At 42.4% G+C, this 21,273-nt stretch overlaps 1 protein-coding gene across 13 annotated transcripts in view; it reads left to right on the top strand.

The window, feature by feature from the left end:
• The window catches only part of Fhit (fragile histidine triad diadenosine triphosphatase), a 1,420,772-nt gene extending 1,409,867 nt beyond the window's left edge, over positions 1 to 10,905 (top strand). For all 13 annotated transcript variants that reach the window (XM_048801196.1, XM_048801195.1, XM_048801197.1 and 10 more), the window contains one exon: positions 10,595 to 10,905. The gene's annotated coding sequence lies outside the window, so the exon portion shown is untranslated. The remainder of the gene's footprint in view (positions 1 to 10,594) is intronic.
• The last annotated feature ends 10,368 nt before the right edge of the window (positions 10,906 to 21,273 follow it).

Raw genomic sequence — 21,273 nt, 5'->3', positions numbered from 1 at the left:
CCTATGGGGTTCCCTTACTTGTTAGCAAATGAGCCTTGTCTACAACTGGGGCATAGATCGTTGGCCTTCCTATAGAAGATTTAAACCTTGATGTTCTAGAATTCAACTAACAATGTTTTGTGATCTTCTAATTTGGAGTCAAATACCATCTTAGGCATGGTAGGTAAAGTCACCTGTGCCCTGTAGGAGCTAATAGTCAGTCTGAAGGAGTGAGTCCAGTGTAAGAGCAAGCAGGTGTGGAACTGAGTCCTGGGCAAGTTGGCAGTGCAATGTCACCCATATCTGTGACCAAAATGATTTCGTTCCCTTATCCTACCATAAAATAGTTGACTTTGTGTCAGTCATGTCTAACCCTTGCCCCGTGCCCCACCCACACACAATTACATGCCCTCCAAGAGCCACCTCATGGTCCAGGATTAGCCAATCGATTTTAATGGGTATTTAAGAGATTTTTCAAACAGTGCAAGTCAGTACCTAAGATGATAGATCGTGCAATAATTAAAGCATTAAAAGAACCCAATTGAGGATTCTCTTCCCGCCAGCAGATATCTTTAGGTCAAGAAGGTCCATAAAAACTGGCAGATCATTTTCATTCCTTTAAGACAGACAAAAATGACTTTGAATTTAATTAGATGCTCTTACCAATTTTCCTCTGCTAAAGCTCCACATCTTGATCCACTGAGACCTGCAAAAATTTAGAACTGCTGGCATTCTGAGCTGAAAATTGACGGCCGGGGTATTCGTGAAGCAATGAAAGCCCGTGATGTTGCTCAAATCACTTTTTGATTAGAAATGATAAACCAGAGTCACAGTTACAAGAAAGGGGAGCCTTCGAACAGGCAGCGGGCCAGTCTTGGCTCTGTGGAGCTCTGGGTTGCTGGTAGGACTCTTACCCTTCTTATCCCATCTCTCTGGTGATTCCTGAAGATCCTGGAATTATCCGTTTATAATAAAAGAGTATGCCTAACAGTAAATCAGACTTTATCTTTGATATCCCTATCAAAGTCTTACTTCCTTCCTCTTAAGGATCCATTGCCAATCAAAGCACTTTTTTTTTTCTTTAGGATGGAAAATTTTTTGTAAGGTTAGCTTTAATTTAAACTTTTCAAAGAACGCGACTCCGTGGAAATAAAAATAGTGCAAAAATTTAAAAGTGCTTTCAATTGAATCTAAGAACTCTCCTCATTCTAACAAGGCATAATACTGCAATTAAAAATACCACTTCTATACAGAGAACATCATACATAAACTGTTGACTGTGACTCTTCAAATACGTATCTATATCCTCAAATTCACCCAAGGTCATACAAGATGATGAACGCAGTAAAAGAGAAAATGTGTAAAGATTACGATCCTTTAAATGGAAAGCCAGGTCTTGTCCCTCCAGTGCACTTTGCAGAGTCAGCTAGGCCCTGATCCCACGAGGCCCTGAAGGCCACAGTAAGGGAACAAGCTCACCTGCCGCGTCCACTCCCCACACTCTCTGCTCTAACCTCCTGCTTTCTGTGACTGGATCACATCAAACAATGTCCCCAACTCACACCTCTTACAGGACTTCGCATCCCCTTCTGCCTAGAATGTTCCCGTCTCCTTTCCTCCATTCATGTTTTAACTCAAATGTCACCTGCTCAGAAAGGCCTTCCCCAAGGGCCCAATCTAAAGCAGCACCAGGCCGCCGGCCCTACTCCATCTCCTGGGCGACCTGGATGGGCTTTAGAGAATGGGTTGGCTCTCTAGCCTCCTCCATATTCTTGGGGGTCTGTTATGGGACAACATGACCCTCAGGCCTCAAAAGCGAGTTATCAACTATCTCTCCTGACAGTGGTGTTGTCAATTTTGGTGTCCTTCCTGAGAAAAATTAGACCCTGAGCATCTTTGGACAAGAGCAGAGTTCAAAGACCATATAATGCAAGTTAGTGTTTTACAAAGGACAAAACTGTCTCACTGTGGTCCAGAGAGGAGACATATCTGGCCCAGATACACAGAGTAAGAGCACAGCTTATATCCAGGCATTTTACGTTTGTGGTCTCTTTCTGAACATAAGAGAGACAAGGCTGTGGAGATTCCAGTGAGGAGGCTTCTAGATGGGATGAGGTGTCTAGAAGGCTTCTGTCTATGACCCACTGTGCCCTATTTGCATTTCTTTCTAGGCAACAACATCTCAGGATAAGCATGCTGGCGTGAAGTACTCTCTCTGCTGGTAGCCTACAACTGTGTTTTCTTGCCACTTTCCAACCCTTGAGATTTTGGTCCCAAATATAATTTGATCAAAATTCAGGTTGGCCTTTTTGTGAGGAACTGAAGTTGACCATAACTTATCCGACCATCCATTTCACACTCAATATACAACATTTAAGATTTCTTCTTTCGATTTTTTGATGGAAGGTCATATTCCAGGTAATAGACTTTTATCCATGAGCTCAAAGATATTTTTGGATTGCAATCTGGACTCATGTATCAAGCAGAAAGAATATAATGACACCAACATCAGTAACTTTTAAATGGTGAAGAAGAAAAAAAATACCTATAATAACTCCATTAGGCTGTTAAAAAGTGCTGAACCCCAACAAATTCGCAATGTAATGATCTTTGAGTATGCGTCTATAATCCTTCAGCAAATACGCCTTCTATTCAGCTACAGAGTTGTACACACTCCAGACACAAGTGCCATTAATTAAATAACACACTCAGCAAACTCTCAGAGCCATTAATTATCAAAGGTGGCCTGCTCCGTGCTCAGCTCTAAATTCTATTATAAGAGAAGAGTGTGGGCTAGAGCTTAGGAATGTGCTGGAGGAAGGTCACCCTCAAAAGCATGATAAGACGATGCTGTCAGAGAAAGCAAATGACAGAGCGTGCATGTCTTTTAGCTTTTCCTTTGCCCATCTGCAGGGTCTGAAGGAAGGAAAAGTGTTTTCTATTGTAGGGACTTTCTCAAAATTAGTTTCTCTCATGAAAGATGCAGGTAAATACAAAGTAATCCTTTTTCATTTTGACTGTGTTGCAGATCAGAGTAATATCAGCTCAAGATTTGGAGACAAATAAAGTGTGCTCTCACCAGTCCCATGGGAGAGAGTCCTTGCTGGGCACAGAGAGAAAGCGGGATGTAAATAGCAAACAGAACAAAGAGCCTTATTGGCTTAAAGTGGGTCTCAGAAAAATACCCAAGTAACAGCATATGTTTTTGAGCAATGGGTTTGCCCTGTTCTGCCTCCTCATTCTATAATCAAGTTCAAAGTGTCTGCAGTTTCCTTTGCAGAGGGGCCAAGTCCAGTGGGGCCAGGAAAAATGACTCATGGTGTCAAACTTGGAGAATCGTATTTTCTTGTGTGCTTGCAATCCTTAGAATTCAATTTGTCTCTTCCAAGAGAAAACTGACAAAGCTAAATTTGTGGTTACTCTAAAGGCCAAGCTAGGGGTGAGCCCCAATCTTGTTGGAAATCAGATGTCCATACCCTGAGCCCAGGGGACTGGCCATGGGATATCCAGAGCTACTTTGTGTGCCCCCAAGGAGGCAACACAGTGGATTGGGGATGTGGACCCTGTTTAACAGGAAGTTAATTAACACTTTCTCACTGCAGGAAGTGAGAAAGTATCATCAGCATGTGCGGCTTGCCACAGAGGAATAGGTTTGAGTTAGAAAAATGGGTGGGAGTTGCCCTGCTATCTGGAGTCCCTCTATGCCCTGCTAGGTTTCTGGCTGCTGTACTTGGGGGTATCCCCTTCCTCTCTCTAGATGGAATAATTGCATTGCCTCAGAGATACAATCAGAGTGGTTCTCTGATCCTTGCCATTTCTCCCTCACCTTCTTCCTTTACCCACTTACTGTAAGACATTGCCACCTGCGGCTTTTGTGGTCCAATTTCTGAGACCAGTTTATTAAGAAAAAGCTGAAAAGCAGAGGTCAAGGGTGCTTGCCCTTAGAAAATTGCTCACCTTGTTTTCCATGGGATCAGAATGACTTTCGTGGCTGCTCTGCCTGTCTCCCTAGCCTCCTAGGAACTAAGTCGAGTTACTTTTAAGTGGAGAGAGTTGTCAAAGAGAAGTTTCATGTTAGTCCCTCGGCTTTGTGTTATTGGTGAGTGTGGTTCCTTCATTTTAAGTGTCATCCCTGGTACGGAAACAAAAAAAGGTCACCTTAATCCTCATGGGCAAGGGGCACTACCTTTGAAAGATAACAATGGTCCCCTTCATGTAGTTCCACTAAGAGTGAGGACAACCTTACTAGAAGTTGAGTATCTACAACTGAAATCTGACTGTCACATCAGGATGGTTTCTGAGCATTTGAAGCACTGCATTGGAAATTTACTTTGGAAGGGAATCAAGAGGGATGCAGGCCTGTGATTCATCACCACCAAGTTCAACAATTGTCCTCTAGAGGCCCAGGCACACCCAGAACCAGTTGATCAGAATCTCTAGGGGTGAGATGGCAGCATAGCACATTTTTTTTTCTTATAATGCCCCTAGTTGATTCCAATGAGCAGCCAAGTGTAGAAAAACAACCTTAAAGAAGGAAGGCCAGATGAGTTTTTATGGTCCCAAGCCTTCCTTCCGCATTCAACCAAGTCTTATCGACTGAGGGAAATGCCCATCCAGGTTCACCTACAGAAGAAGGGAGACACTGTTCTATTTTCTCAGCTTCAAAAAGGCCCTCTTTTGCTGCCGCTCTGGTAGTTTGAAGTAGCAGCCTCCCTCATTTGCAAATTGCAAAGCAATTTTGAACCAAAAGAGCAAAGCTGGAGGCATCATAAGCCCTGATGCTAAGACACACCATAGAGCCAGAGTAGTAAAAACAGCATGGTATTGGCATAAAGACACGTAGACCAATGGAACAGAATAGAGAATCCAGTAATAAGCCCACTGTCTACAGTCAACTGATTCCCACTAAAAGGGCCAAAAACGTGCCTTAAAACAATGACAGCCTCTTCACCAAATGATGCTGGGGAAACTGAAGAAAGAAGGTTTTGTCTGGCATGCAAACAGATCTTGTGGAGAAGGACTTTATGGAGCTTGGTGCCTGCTGTGGTTTGGAGCTGGAGTATTTTTTAAAAGCCCATGTGCTAAAGACTTGGTCCCCAGCCTGGGCTGTCTGGGAGGTAGTGGGCCATTTAAGAAATGGGGCCTAGAGGGAGGTTTTTTGGTCTCTGGGCTGGGGGTAGGCTTGAAAGGAATTATGGGACCCTGTTCACATCCTCATTTTCACTTCCCAGCCATGAGTCAACTGTCTTTGCTCTGCCTCACACTCTCACTGTGATATGCCAACATTGGCCCAAAGCAGTGGGGCCAATTGATCAGGGACTAGAACCTCTAAACTATGAGCCAAAATAAATCTTGCCTCTTTACAATTTGATTTTCTCAGGCATTTGTTTCAACAATGGAAAACTGACTAGCACAGTGATGCTTGCAAGTTCAAGGAAAAGTCAGCAGGGTTCATTCATATGGACCCCAGCTGGGACTGGCCCCTTTGATTTTACCCTGTAGCCATTAAATAATACAAGAAAACACAAAACAACTTCAAAGATTTTCCTGTAGCTTTCAAAGAGAGATGAATGAAGAGGTTATGGTCCTTACTCAAGACTTATTTACATCACATAAATAGAATGAAAGATAAAAATCAGACAATCATCTCAATAGATGCAAAAAAGCATTTGAAAAAAATCCAACATGGCTTCATGATAAAAGCCCAGAATAAATTAGGTATAGAAGGATCACATCTGAACATAATAAAGGCTATATATGACAGACCCACAGCCAACCTCACGGTGAAGGGGGAAAAGCTGAAAGCATTTCTTCCAAGACTGGGAGCAAGACAAGCGTATCTATTCTCACCACTCTTATCCAATAGAGTACTAGAAATTTTAGCCAGAGTAATTAGGCAAGAGAAAGAAATAAAAGGCACACACATAGGAACAGAGGAAGTAAAATTATCCCTGTTTGCAGATGATATGAATTTATACATAGAAAAGTCTAAAGACTTCACCAAAAGACTTCTAAATATTGATAAATGAATTCAGTAAAGTAACAGGATACAGTATCGACACACAAAACCCGATAGCTTTTCTACATGCCAATAATGACTTTGCTGAGAAAGAAAGAAATTCCTTTTGGAATAGCCATTCACACTTAAAAAAAAAAAAAAAGTAGGAATGATCCTACTGATATAAGAGATCTCCAACATGAAAATTACAAAACACCGAAGAAAGAAATGCAAGGAGACACTGAAAGGTGGAAAGACCTCCCATGTTCATAGAACATTGTTTTGATGTTGTTAAAATGTCCATTCTACTCAAAGTGATCTACAGAGTCAAGCAATCCCCATCAAGACACCAATGACCTTCTTCACAAGAAAAAAAATATCCCAAAATTTGTATGGAAGTACTAAAAATCTCACATAGGCAAAGCAATTTTGAACAAAAAGAGAAAAGACGGAGGTATCATAATACCTGATGCTAAGACACACCATAGAGCCAGAGTAGTAAAAACAGCATGGTATTGGCATAAAGACACGTAGACCAATGGAACAGAATAGAGAATCCAGAAGTAAGCCCACTGACTACAGTCAACTGATTCCCACTAAAAGGGCCAAAAACATGCCTTAAAGAAATGACAGCCTTTTCACCAAATGATGCTAGAGAAATTGGATATCCACATGCAGAAGATCCAAACTTGACCCCCATCTCACCCTATAAAACAACAATCAACTCAAAATAGATCAAAGACCTTAATGTAAGACCTGAAACTACTAGAGGAAAACATAGTGGGGAACACTTTTAAGATACTGGTAGAAGCAAGCATTTTCTGGTTAGGTCCCAAAAGCACAAGAAAAAACAGCATGAATTGAGAATGGCAGTAAACACTTGCCAGCTACTCATCAGCAGTGGATTAATAGCCAGAAAGATTCAAAACACATAACAAAAAATGATTCAAAACGGGCAAATAAACTGAATAAACACTTCTCAAAAGAAATACAACTGGCCGATAAATATATGGAAAAAAATTTCAAAATCATCAGCCATCAGGGACTCCTCAAATCAAAATCATGAGGTTCCACCTCACACCAATTGGAATGCCTTTTGCAAAAAAAAAAAAAATATATATATATATATATATAAAAATTCTGGAGAGGATGTGGAGAAAGAAGAGCCCATGTACACTCCTGGTGGGAATATAAAGTAGCACAGTACGGAGGATTTTCAAAAACCTTAAAAAAATGACCATATGATCCAACTATCCCATTCCTGGGTATATATATCCAAAAGAAATGAAATCAGCCTACAAAAGAGATACCTGATGCCCATGTCTACTGTAGCACCATTCACAATAGCTAGGATATGGAATCAATGCCCATCAATAAGTGAATGAATATGGTAATAATGGAGTGTTACCCAGCCACAAAGAATAAAACTCCGCCATTAGCAGCAAAATGAATGGACATTTTGTTAAGTGAAACAAGGTAGACACCAACACAGGTATATCAGGTTCTCTTGCATATTTGTGGAAACTAAAAAGAAAAGGATCTAAAAGTAGAAGAGGGACTGGCAGATCAGTGTGGAAGAAGGGTGGACCCCATGGACGCAAGTATGGAAATATCACAGTGAATCCCATGAATTTGTACAATATACCTTAATAATTAAATAAAAAAAGAAATAGATATAGTGGCAGATTAATAAAAAAAAAAGAAAATAAATAGCCAGAAGTTCCTTCATCAGACATTGTATTTTTTTCTTCTAATTCAAAGATGTTACCCATTATTCTCCCAGCATATTGCTGGTGATGGCAGACCGGGAAGGAGGGCAGTTAATCTGCACTATGTCCATTCAGAACTTGGAAATAATGGAAAATTCTCAAGCATGTTTGTTCACAGAGATCAAACCTCCCGCGTTCACAGTGAAAGGCCCACATGTTCTGGCCCGCCTGCTCACCTGGCCACATGCGCTATGTGTGATATGGATTGGAAGCACCCTGAGGACAGAACCATTCTCATTCACCTACTCATACTTTCCTGGAAACCTTATTTGCATCTCAGTAAATCCTTTCATTGATGATGCCCAGATGTCCTTCAGTTTAGCACCCCTTCAATTTTAACTCTGATATTAAAGGAAACTACAGATATTTAGAAGGGCACCTTGTGTAAGAAATCAAACTAGTAGGTGAGCACATGGCCCTGCTGCAGAATAATTCACTGTATAACCAAGTCCTAAGTCTTCTCTTGCTATGACACTGGAAGAAATAATGATAATGACAACCAGAGACGCCAACACACAGTGACATTATCATGCCCCAGGCATGGCTGTGAGCGCTTGTGTCACTGAACTCTCTAAAGCACCTGCGAGATGCATTCACCCTGCCTAGGGATGACCAGCTAGGAAGTGAGGTGCCTGGACTTCACACTCTCACCTTTTCACCCAAAGCACAACACATTCTTCCAGTGTGTTCTGGCATGAAAGGAAGACTGTTTCTCATGAGCCTCCAGGCCAGATGGGCAAACAAAACAGCACAGACAGAGCTCTAAGGAGCTAGGCAGACATTTGGATGTGAAAGCTGTGTTGAGGGATGGGTCACAGAAGCATCGTGAGTAGACTGACAGAGAGCCTCCTCAGGTATGGATAGAGGCATTCACCTGGATTCAGAAATTACAGGGAACTAGTGCAGGGTCATAGCCTTCAGGAGACCAAAAATAAAACCAGGGGAAACTTCTCCTAAGACATAAATCTGCTGTAGACAGGCAAGGCAGATAGAAAGGATAGAAAGGGCACATCCATTTTCAGTCCTGTTCAGGCGCCTCTGACTCAAAGTCAATATTGTTCAAGGACAAGGGCAATGATGAATGATCGGAAGATGACCTATGTCTCCAGGCAAGATGGGTGGCACTGGGCACAATAAGGGATGATCCTATGGTCAAATGGGAGTAAGACAGGTCCCTTTCTCCCAGAGGGGCCAACTGGCTGCTACATACAGTCCATAGTCCACTTCTCACTACGGCTACCAGCGGGCCTCAAGGGAGGACATCCTGAGCTCAGACAAGACCTTCCTAGTGTGATTTAGAAGCAGACATGACCCACCTCTATGTTCTAGATTCCCAAATGGACTAGGTGCAATTCAAAGAGATGGCCTGCTCTTCACTGTTACTACATTGTAGGAAAAGCCTAATGCTGGGCTCACTGGGATCTTTCTCCATGTACTAGAGGTGCATGTCTACCCCAAGGTGGATCTGAGTGGGCCCGGGTTGAGGATGTCCGTGAGCTATACCCTTGAAGCAAGCAGGGTCTTCACACCACAGCTTCTCAGATCCATGGCTGTAGTGCCGCACGCCAGGCCACAAATGGCAGACAATATGTGAAAAGCAATTTAAATATTTTCTGAAATCCTTTGAAAACTCTGAAGAGGAAATCTATTTGTGCTTCTCAACAATATTTCTCAAAAATCTCTTCATTTGTCACATGCATAGTGGATGCTCCAAAATTCTCTTAGTGCCTTTTCTTTCAATCTTCCCCCAATTTTATGAAATATAACCCATAATGTCTTCATCTTTCTCCCCACTCCTACTTTCTTTTCTTTTTTGTAATTACTCCACTGTGAGCTAGGAGGCTAGCAGGGGCAGGAACTTATGATGCCTAATTAAGTGATCCCAGTAATAGAGGCCTAGAAGTTAAGGCTGCAACAGAGAGGTGGGTTTGGAGCTTTGAAATGGTGTGGGCCAGTACACCATCATACCACCAAGGAATTGTCTGATTTTCTTGCAAAATGAAAGGACTTTACCCTCACTTTTTAACTTTGTGAGTAGAAATTATTGTAGGCCTGGCCTATATGCATAAGATACACTGCTTGGCCTTGAAGCAGAGCTGATTCTGCTTGCAATGTGGAGGTTCCATAATTCCCCAAGCCCCTGGGCTAAGCTTCTCAGACTCCCCTGCAGAGATTGTTTAAAAACACAGATTCCTGCTGGGTGCAGTGGTGCACACCTGTAATCTCAGTGGCTTGGGAGGCTGAGGCAGGAGGATAGCAAGTTCAAAGCCAGACTCAGCAATTTAGTGAGGCTCTGTCTCTCAATAAAATATGAAAAATGGCTGGGGATGTGTCTCAGTGGTTGAGAGCCCTTGGATTCCATCCCCAGTATCAAAAAAGGGAAACAAAACAAAACAGATTTCTGGGCTTCTCCCCAGAACTGCTAAGTCAGGATGTGGGGCACAGAGTTCTGTTTTTAACAAGATCAGCAAGTAATTCTGACAATGGCTGCTGGGGAACCCATTCTTACCTAATAACAAATATAGGTCTGGATTGGTTTCATTTGTATATAAGCTTTGTTATCAACAACACAGATTCTTCAAACACCATGCCGCTGACCTTGACGGCATAGACTGTGGGCAGAGGACACAGAAAACGTGGGGACCCAGCCAGTATAGGCATCAGTAGGCCTGGAATCTATCTATTTCATGGAATGTGCCACATAAATATGACCTCTCATAAAATGTTAACGGCAATCCAACAGATTAGCAGTAAACAAATTTATATTTTGTTTATTGCCATGACTCAAAAAAAAAAAAATGCTACTGGTTCTAACTAAATGTCTGTTTTTATGTTCTGTCATTTCCAGGCATGAAAGTAACTCAAACAAATCCCAAGGCATAAGGAAATGGGCCTCGTTCTCTAGGACTCTGCGGCATTGGAAATGAAGCTAAGCAGACTTTATTACATCCTACGATTCTGCAACCTTTTGCGAAGCATTTTATTGCACTTGTGGAAGCTACCGGGGTTATGTTTCAATCATGATGACTGACAGGCTGGCTTCAAAACAATGGCATCCACAACCTTGCCACGCATTTCTCTTCACGCTATGTACTTAGAATAGAACGTTTCTAAATTGTCCCTTAGCCTGGATGAAAATAAAATGGTCTTTAAAATATTTATCTCATGTGCCGGCTGACTTAAAAATTGATATTTCGGGACCTCTGAGAGGCACCACTGAGGAAGGTGATCTCTTGGAGCTAGTTGGCTTCCTGTGAACCAAGAGTTTGTTACAGCGGAGATAAGATTCAGAGTGTTTCCATTTTGGTAGGACAGATAATAGAACAAGAAATGTACAACTTTTCCTGGGTTATGTTTTCCTCTTGCCCTCAGTGCAAAGAAGCTTCAGATGGCAAAATTAGGTTCAGGATACAAATGCACACGTTCTACATTGAGCTGAGCTGTTGGGTGATAGGAAAGTTAGGGGGAGCAGAGAAAGCTTCTGATATGGGTTGAGGAGCCATGCCCCTTGCCCATAATTTTTCAATTTTTAGGGAAATAGGATGGAAGTAGGCTTTTTCTTTCCTCTGGCATATTTATAAAAAGGGATTAGAGTTTCTATAGAAAGATAAAAACACATCGACAGCATAGCTACAAATTACTGTAAACAGGATTTTTCTAAAAATGTCTTTGAGAATCTCCTTAGGCTTGTGGGCCACTCCCCAACTCCAACCCCATCACCAATGTAAGTCACATTAGTTTCCTGTCATTCCTGAACAAGTTACCAGAAACTGGGTGGCTTACAACAACACCTTAATCTTTCAACAGTTCTGGAGGTCAGGAAAAAAAAAAAAAAAAAAAAAATCCATCAGGGACACNNNAAAAAAAAAAAAAAAAAAAAAAAAAAAAAAAAAAAAAAAACAGAATCCATCAGGGACACGCTGCCCCAGAGGCTCTGGGGGAGAACCCATCCTACGGCTCTCTCCTAGCTGCTGCCCATGAGTGGCATCCTTGGTGTTTCCTAGAATCCTGTCAGTCTCGGTCCCTGTCATCACATTCCTCCTCCTCTCTTCCCCTCTCTTCCCCTCTCCCTCTCTCTCTCTCTCTCCACCCCCCATCTCTCCTGGGTGTCTTTTTTGGGGAGGGAACAATATATTTTTTAATTGGTTCAGTTACACAGGACAGAGGAGTCCATTTTGATAAAATTATACATGCATGAAATACATCTTAATCAGGGTCCCAATGGTGGGGTTCACTGTGGTGTACTCATAAATGTCCACAGGAAAGTTATGTCAGATTCTTTCTATTGTCTTTCCTATTCCTATCCCCCCAACCCCTACCTTTTCCTTTCACTAATGCTCTAAACTTCTATTCTCCCCACCCCAACCCTTATCATGGGTTAACTTCTACATATCAGAGAAAACATTCCACCTTTGGTTTGGGCGGTTGGCTTATTTCACTCAGCATGACAGTCTCCAGATCCTCAAATTCATCAGCAAATATCAAAGTCATTCTTCTTTATGGCTCAGTAATATTCCACTGTGTATATATATACCATGATTTCTTTATCCATTCATCTGTTGAGGGGCACCTAGGTTGATTCCATAGCTTAGCTATTATGAATTTTGTTTCTATAAACATTGATGTGACTGTGTCACTCTAGTATGCTGATTTTAAATCCTTTGGTTATATACCGAAGAGTGGGATAACTAGGTCAAATGGTGGGTCAATTCCTAGTTTTTTGAGGGATCACCATACTGCTTTCCAGAGTGGTCGCACTAATTTGCAGAGTGTATCCTCTTCCCCACATCCTTGTCAATATTAATATTATTGATAATATTATTATATTAATTATTGCTTATAGTTTTGGTAATTGCCATTCTAAAAGGAGTGAGATGAAGTCTTAATGTATTTTTAATTTGCATTTCTCTAATTACTAGAGATGTTGAACATTTTTTTTATGTTTGTTGATTATTCATATTTCTTCTTTTGAGAAGTATCTGTTTAATTCTGTTGCCCATTTATTGATTGGGTTATGTGTCTCTTGTAAGAACACTTACCATTGGATTTGGGGCCCAGTTGAGTAATTCAGGATTATCTCCCAAAGGTCTCATTATCTTCAACAATTCTATCCACAAAGTCCCTTTTTTTAAAGTTCACATTTGCAGATTCCAGGGAGTTGACAAATCTTTTAGGGGCCACCATTCAACCTGCTACTTAGAGCATTAGGGACTGGACTATTTCTGATCTGGTAGGAGCCAGTTGTCCAAGTATGACTCAATGGCTTCTCTTTAAAATCTCATTCTATGTCTTTGCCAAAGCCCTATTTATGGGCACTGATTGATGCTGCCTCCTAGAGATTGGGAAGCCCTCCGGTTCCCAAGTTTGGTCTAAGACAACTTCTCTCTTAGCTAAAAGTAAAGCAGTTCTGTTATCTGAACATGATGTGCTCAGATAAAATGCCAAAGAAGATGGTAAGTACTGGTCACCTTCCCCCTGTCCAGGGGTGCTGATGAGGGGTCCAGAGAAGAGCCCTAAGAGGAGGAATTCTTATACCCTAGAGGTCAAACACAGATCCCTTCTCAGTTTTAATAGCAAATGTGATCAGGGTACCTGGCTCCTACCTCCAGTTAGTTGAGTGGTACTGCAAGCCTACTTAGTTTTTTTTTTTTTTTTCATTTTTGTCTATGCAATGAAAATCCTGTAAGAGCTCCATTTCTGCCTCTCTACCCATGGATGTCCTCATTTCTGTCTCTTGTGCAACTCTGGCATGATTCGGAGGCTATAGAGGTTGCAGGTGTAGAAGCTCAGCCTTGAAGCCCCATACTGTGGGTTTTACAGCAAAGACTATATATGAAGCCTCTTCAGTATTTCAAGAACTGAACAAAGCCCAATAGTATCAATATAGGAAAATGCAACTATCATACTGGGTCTGGTCTGCATGGAGAAAATACTTTTCTTCATAAAGCACAACACTCAAGTCCAAAACAATGTCCTTTTTCTTGTTGATTTCTTCTTGGGCATAAATACACACTAAGTTGTTTCTGCTCAAGGGAAATTGTTAACATTATACTAAGCAATGGCTACCTGGAGATAGATAGATAGATAGATATACACACACATAAAATGTGTGTGTGTGTGTTTCCATTGTACTAGCAAGACAAAAACAGCATGGCAGCTCCTCCCCATGTTAACAACATTTCAGAAGAGGGTTTATTTCTTTATCTCTGTGTCCTTGCTTTACAAACTCTAGGCTCATTCCTATCTTTATTGTCATGCCTGCCATCAAAATCCAAGATGGCGGAAAAAAAGGACAGTCTAAGGAATCTTTCTTTCCCCATGTCTGCCTCCTCCACAGCTGATCCAAAAGTATAGAACAATTTCTCAAGTTCACCAATTCTTTCAGATGGCGAGAAGAAGCCTCTCCCATCCTTCTTCCTTGTATCCAAACTTCAAACTGAGGTCTGGGCACACACCTACCTCTTCCACAGCATCTGTCTTTGAGTATATCTGCTCAACATGCGAGTGTATATTTATTGTAGACATCCTGTACGATGTATATAGATATTTAAGCTCAGAAAGGATTTATTTGTAACTTATTCAGGGTTTCAAAGTTGGTAACAGGTGGATTTGAGATTGGAACAATGGAACCCTTGTTCTATGGAGAATTGATAATCAAGGACTCCCACAAATTTAATAAATACCATTCCCAATTTCTCTCCTTAACTGTCCACGGAGTCAGTAGGATTCTCCTTTATACTGATACTACTGATATTCAAAAGGAAAGGAAGGGAATTGTCTAATATTTTTAAGGTAAAAGCAACCCTTTAGTCATGGAAATGAGAAACATCTAGTAGCATTCCCATAGCTCAATAACATATAAGAGAGGGGGGAATGTTTCTAAAAATGCTTTGCTTCTACCCTGAGGCAAATGTGTTAGCCAAAGGCTGGATGATTATTTATCCTAGGAACTAGAAGAACATAAAAATTAGCATGTAATTAGTTATATGGATTGGAAATGGGTCACTTCTATGAACCATCACCCCCAACAACACTCCGTCATGGTCATGTTCGTGTCATTCATTTCATATCCAGTTCTGAAAATATCTTGAGCCCCTGTATACACTGAAATCCAAAACTATGGACTCAGTGGCCAAAACTCAGGTGGCCCCAAAGTGACTGCTGGAGGTTACATGCTAAGGTCTGAATGTCCATGTTCCCTCGGCATTCTTATGTGGAAACCTAATCCCCAAAGTGATAGTAGACGATCATGAGGGCAGCACCTCTTATTTAAAAAAAAAAAAAAGCCCCAGAGCTGGATGTGTTGGCACATGCCTGGAATCTCAGCCACACTCAGGGCTGAGGCAGGATGATTGCAAAGCAAGTTCCTGGCCACCTGGGGCAACTTGGAGAGACCCTGTCACAAAATAAAAACAAGAAGTGCGGGCACATGCAGCTCAGTGAAGTGCCCCTGGGTTCGATCCCAAGTACCAATAGGTTACTGAATGACTGAATATATGATAAAAAGTCCCAGAGAGCTGCCTGTCCGCTTTCCACCATGTGAGGACACAGAGAGAAGGAGCCATCTATGAATCAACATGGAATCTGAGGGCACCTTGATTTTGGACATCGCTGCTCCCAGACTGTAAGAAATGAATTTCTGTTTTCTGTTTACAAGCTATCCAGTTCCCAGTATTTTGTTACAGCAGCGCAATGGACTGAGGATTTACCGTGGATGGCAAAGAGGAGGGGACTGAAAAGCACAGGCTTAATTCAATAAGAATATGGGTCTTGTTATAGGCATTTAGAACCTTTTTTCTGAATCTATTCTTTGTCAAACATTGTATTTTTCTCATGATCATGATGGTGAATACTATTTACAGACTATCAGGAGTTATGCTAGTAATCTTCAAAGCATTATTTCATATAAACCTCACAAAAAGCAATTTATTTTCTTTCTCCCTTGCCTTTTTTATTTTATTTTATTTTTTGGTACTAGGGATTGAACCCAGGGGAACTGAGCCCATATCCCCAGCCCTTTTTGCTATTTTATTTAGAGACAGGGTCTCACTGAGTTGCTGAGGACCTTGCTAAGTTGCTGAGGCTGGCTTTGAACTCTTGATCCTCTTGCCTCAGCCTCCTGAGCCTCAGAGATTACAGATGTGTGCCACTGCACCAAGCTGTTCCCTTTTCTTTATTCAATAACTATTTATTCAACATCTATTATATACCAAACACTGTTTATACTAGGTGCTAGTATACAAGCACTGAGGAAAAACATCTGTAACTACTGTCCTCCTACAGATAAAGAAACTGAAGTTCAAAGAGTTGTGGGGCTTGCTTTAGGTCACTCATTGATAAGAATGCATGTCCATATAGGAAAGCCTGATTCTTTCCTCTAAGCTACTTCTCATAGGCAGGAAGAGAGGACACTACAGTTAGATGCCAGATGGGAGAACTCTTTGATTTCTCCCTACTGACCAGAGCCAATAAACATATCTACTTTCTTAGATCAAAATTAACTGGACACAATTTAGTTCACTAAAGCTCAATTTCCATCAGTTTAATGAGCATTTACTAAGTACCCTTGGTGTGTCCATCCTGGGGGATCCCTCTCAGAACTCTTGGGATTCTTCCTGGACCATATTTCACCCTGGAAAGGCCCCACTGTCTTCCCCCTTTCTGACAGTACAGGAGCATTTTCAGCACCCTTCAATATCGTCTAGTCACTCAGCTTTGGATGAGTATCTCCATATCCCATGCCTGGCTCTGAAACAGTGCTCCCAAATTCCAAAAGAGCCCCACACTGCTGCTCCCAAGTACACTAAGTAAATGGACTTCCCACCAGGCCACTCAGGTCTTGTTCCTCCACTTTTCTGATTTTCTTTTCTTTTTTTTTTTTCTGTTATTATTGTTATTGTTTCTCTTTGTCCAAATCTAGGCCCACAAAAACAAGTCCCTGAGCTTGAAAGACAGTCTAAAACAGTGGTTCTCACCCACAAGCCTCTACCCATCCTCAACCAGGACAGTTGTCAAAACTGCTTGCAAGAGCCTACCGGAGAGTTTCAGATTCCCTAGAGTGTGGGACTGGGGTAGAGAGGGACAGGCTTCCCGCTGACGCCGATGCAGGAGGGTCAGGGCCACATGTTGAACACTACCCGTGTAAATGGATTCATTTTCCAAACAAGCGGAATGTGTTCTCAGTGCAGAACTGGGATTGTTTCTCGGGCTCTGCCTTTAACATATCTTAGTCTAGAAGTAATGAAATGCAAGTTAAATCCAATCAGGCCACTGAAGCAGCTCTCCAGTAGGTGTTTAGAGTTATTTAACAGCAGAGAAGTCTTCTTGTTGGGGCTAATTAAGTGATTAGTTGAGATTGATTGTAGATGAACAAAAGGAACAGGGCAGCTCTAGCTCACCACCAACTTAATAAAATGGTGGAGGCTTCAGATAAGAGAGGATCATGGGTTTAAAATTGGGCTTAGCTCTTGACGACTACGGTGTGCAAAGGAGTTCAACTAGCCATTGCCGGAAAACAGCTATTCCAAAGGAATCTTAGACATGGGCCGAACTTGCTGGGTGTGGGTTAGTTAAAGAACCACACCATCAGGCACAGGGCCCTTTCTGCCCAACTGGCATCTGCCCTGATTCCCACAGCTGTGGAGGCCAAGCATCTCCAGTGACTACAGGTTTGAGGTATGGACATCTGTGCTAGAAACCCAGGTTGTTGCTGGGTGCCATGGTGAACGCCTATAATCCCAGCAGCTTGGGAGGCCGAGGCAGAAGGATTGCAAGTTCAAAGCCAGCCTCAGCAATGGCGAGGCACTTAGCAACTCAGTGAGACCCTGTCTCTAAATAAAATACAAAATAGGGCTGGGAATGTGGCTCAGTGTTAAGTGTCCCTGAGTTCAATCCCTGGTACCAAAACAAACAAATCCACATTGTGGTAGAGCTTGCATTCAAAGTGAAATAAGCTACAAAAGGCACAAACCCACAGCTTTGCAAGTTCGTGTGAGCCCACAAGCCCCCTGTTATCAGGGGAAGAGGGTGGTAGAGAACTGGCATTTATGGTTCATCAACCATGTGCCAAAGACCTTTTGAGGCAGGCAGGACTAGCCCAATTTTACAGCCAAAGGAAATCAGACTCAGAGACTGTCCCCAAGGGGGTGACGATGTTGTTGCCGCGACAGTAACAACAGCACTTAATATTTACAGAGCATTTACCATGAGATTGAGATCATTTTTTCCCCTCCATCCTCAATTGTATTATTGACTCATCCAGTCTTCACCATCAACCCTATCTGCCCATTTTACAGATAGGAAAATTCTAGCCCAAAGAATGGGAGACTTGCTTGTGGTCATCTAGTTAGTACGTATCAGAGCTTGGGGTTGACTCCAGATAGTGTAAACGAGAATCCCTGACAGCTTCTTCCTGAGATGCAAACTCAAGTGGACCAAAGTCCAACATGTCATCTCCCAGCTACCCTGAGCCTCTGGGAAAAGGACCTGGAGGGTCCCTTCACCACACACTGAGGCTAAAGCTAAAATGTTCCCCGGAACCATCTTTATTCCTCTGGAGAGCTTGGCTCTGGGTTTTCATAGAGACTCTCACACCCATGCATCCAGCCACCAGGCTTCAAGGGAAAGCAAGTATCCTATGGACGTGAGCCCCAAAGCAAGAGATCTGTCACTGCATCAAAATTTCAGTACTGCCCTATATAACTAAAAAGAAACAATTTAAAAAAAGAGAGAGATTTCAGTGCTTTTCAGCCTTTCCAACCTTCATTCAACGTTTTTGCCATCTCTCCCTAATACCTGTTATTTACTGATTTTTTTTTCTTTTACTCAATTCTAATTTTTACTTGAGTAATGAAAAGCAAATGTACAATTATTGCAGCAAATGGAAAACCAGTAGCCATTGCCATAAATAGAAGCTAATGGTAAGGATGAATACCATGAAAAAAAATGGAAAAAAAAAAAAGAAAAGTCATTAAGTCCTAGCTAGATACTGTCGCCTGCTGAAAGCCCTGCTCAGAGGCCTGTCTTCTCACTTTATTATAAAGGGACATTGAGAAGTGTGAGAGAGGTGTTAAAATCCTAGGCAGAGGCCTGGTCCTTGAGGACAAAGAGAGGCAGACAGGGAATAACCTCTCAGCTTGTGACCCAATGGGTTTTTGGATGCTTCCTCCACGGGACCCTGAAAATCCTCCCTGTGCTTACCCAAAACACAAGCCCAGCTGTGTGTGGCCCCGCTGTGCCCCCCCTCTACGCCCTGGAGCCACCCTGAGCCGCCTCTGCTCCTTCCCAGGCAACAGGCGCATCTTGAAAAAGTGAAAAAGGATCTCCAGTTCAGGCGCCTCAGGGAAACAGACAGAAATCAAGGAGAGAAAACTGATTACACGGTCAAAGCAGCAGAGGGAACCTCCAACAGGAACGGCCATCACTGAGTTCTGCCTTTGAACAGGACTGCCTTTGATAGGGCCTGCCTCCGACCCCCATCATCCTGCTCCAGACAGAAGCAGCCGGGAGAAATGAGCCAGCACGTCTGTGTTGTGCCAGCATCTGCCGTAGGAAAAGAGGGGTTGGTCCAGTGTCAAGGGGGGAAAATGCATCTCTCCAAATCCACCTCCACATTTACATCCCTGACCATCAGAAGAAAGGAAGGGGAAGGGGACACTCCAAAAGAGGAGAGAGATCCAGCCAGGGGCGTTTGTATCCACTCACCACCCACAACTCCAGAAGCTAGAACATTCACAGGCTCCTCCTGTACTTCTAACCCAAGTCTTAAGTGTTGTAACTTACAGCATGGCCTTTTTTAAAACATTTATACTTTTTAGTTATACATGACAGTGGAGTGTATTTCGTCATATTCTACATACGCAGAGTCTAACTTATTCTCATCAGGATCCCATTCTTGTGGTTGGACATGATGTGGAGTTTCCCTGGTCGTGTGTTCACATATGAACATAGGAAAGTTCTGTCCCATTCACTCCACTGTCTTTCCCATTCCCAACCCCCTCCCTTCCTTTCATTCCCCTTTGTCTCATCCAGCAAACTTCTATCCCCCACCCCCCTGTCCTTATTTTGAGTCAGTATCCACCTATCAGAGAGAACATTCGGCCTTTGGTTTTGGGGGGATTGATTTTTTCACTTAGCGTTCTAGTTTCCAGATGCATCCATTCACCAGCAAATGCCATAATTTAATTTGTCTTTATGGCCGAGTAACATTCCATTTTATGAAAACTACCTTTCCATAAAATGCAAGAAGCACACAAACACCTCCACAGACAAAGGTCTATGTAGATGACAAGGCGGTTCTGGGTGAGAGAACTCTCCATGGAGCCTTCTAGAGTCCAGCTATGCCAGATGCTTTACCTGAACAATCATTGAACCAGGTGAGATGGATCATGTTAGTCTTCCCATTTTATAGATTAGGGACCTGATGCTAGAGAGATTTGGTGACTTGCCTAAATACATACATACATACATAAATTGCAAAATATCACAGAACTAGTAAGCAACAGAGCCAGGCTCACACCCGAGTTTGGGTTGCACCAAAGGTCATGGTATTAACCACCACCCTCTGGTGAGTGTTTGATGGAAATGAACTAACTATTCATTATTGTTCCTTTAAAATTGCCTGTAATTAATTTTCCACAATCAAGGCCAACAGAGGAACTAAAAGCACCCAAACCCTAAGGTTCCCCACGTGAGTTTGCAAAAGAGGTAAGAGCCTGATGGCTTTCTTATATTAAATCTTTTTTCTTCTCTCTGTGATTATTGCAGATCAAGTTGTAATGAAAACAATCAAATCCCAGCAGCTGATATTTGCTGTACACTTATTAGGTGCCAGACGTATGCTGAGCATCTCTTAAGCATTCTCCCTCTTCATTCTCATCGACCACCTTGTGGTGGTCGAAAACTACGAATCAAAGAGGTTAAATCACTTGCTCAAGGTCTCTCAGCTTATCAGCTTGTAAGAAGCAGAGCAAGAAGGTGACCCAGGCATCTCTGCAGACTGCGGAGCCCACGTTAGGATCTGGTGTAGCGGGGAAGTGCACAGATTACGCACGTTGCACTTTTTCTTTCCAAAGTTGCATTGACAGGCAAAAAGACAAACGTGGAAATATTCTGAGGACTTTATATTTACCAGGCCTAGAGAAACTCTAGGCAAAGCATCCAGAGCAAAGGCCAGTTAGAGATGGTTCTTCAGATAATTTCCATGCTTACCGCATCAAGGACATGAAAAAAGGAGACACCATCTCCTTAGGTGCCAGGGAGAGAGACTCTGCCTCCAGCACAATTTACCTGAACGTCAAGGTTGGCTATGCCTGTCACTCAAGAAGCTTGGAGGGTAGGAGGATCCAACTGCCTCCTAGAGCTTGTGTTCTAGAAATTCTTTTAAGTGTCTGCCCTGTGTATTTTCGGTTTTCTAGTCCAGCTGCCCTGTGCATCCTCAAATGACATTTTCTTGCTTGATTGTGCGGAAGGAGAGGGTGCTGTCCCAACACTGTTTAAATGAGTCCAAGATTCCGAGGAACCTGCTGA

Source organism: Marmota marmota, unplaced genomic scaffold (assembly GCF_001458135.2).
Source record: "Marmota marmota marmota unplaced genomic scaffold, marMar, whole genome shotgun sequence".
In the NCBI taxonomy this organism is placed as follows: domain Eukaryota; kingdom Metazoa; phylum Chordata; class Mammalia; order Rodentia; family Sciuridae; genus Marmota; species Marmota marmota.
The sequence above is the reverse complement of the archived record's forward strand: the minus strand, read 5'-3'. Positions and strand labels throughout refer to the sequence as shown.